Source organism: Grammomys surdaster, unplaced genomic scaffold, assembly GCF_004785775.1.
Source record: "Grammomys surdaster isolate TR1022 unplaced genomic scaffold, NIH_TR_1.0 126182, whole genome shotgun sequence".
NCBI lineage: Eukaryota > Metazoa > Chordata > Mammalia > Rodentia > Muridae > Grammomys > Grammomys surdaster.
Window position 1 is genome coordinate 7310184 of NW_021620988.1, and position 378 is coordinate 7310561.

The following is a 378-nucleotide window of genomic DNA, read 5'->3' on the forward strand; positions in this document are numbered from 1 at the left end:
GACATTGTGGCTTTTTTTATATTAAGCATAATGTTGTTGAAAAAACAATTACACTCTTGTAATTAATAAGTGTGAAAAAAAAGACCTCTTCATGATGTTTCTTTAAGAAAAAAACAAAGTGGCCAATAGTTTATTAAATTGTTAGGGAAGACTGGTCTAAATAAATAGTTAGCAGAATTTGAGTTGTAGCCCCTAACATATTTCTTTTGTACCCCAAAACTTTTATCCAACTTTGTCATGAGATCCAAAACTTTAATACTTCTGTAAACTGTAACAGTAAAATATTTCTGACTCATAACTGACATCCTCAGACCTTTCCTGGAGAAACATTCTTTGCTCTATTATGACATCACATTTATTAAGCACATGGATGGTTTA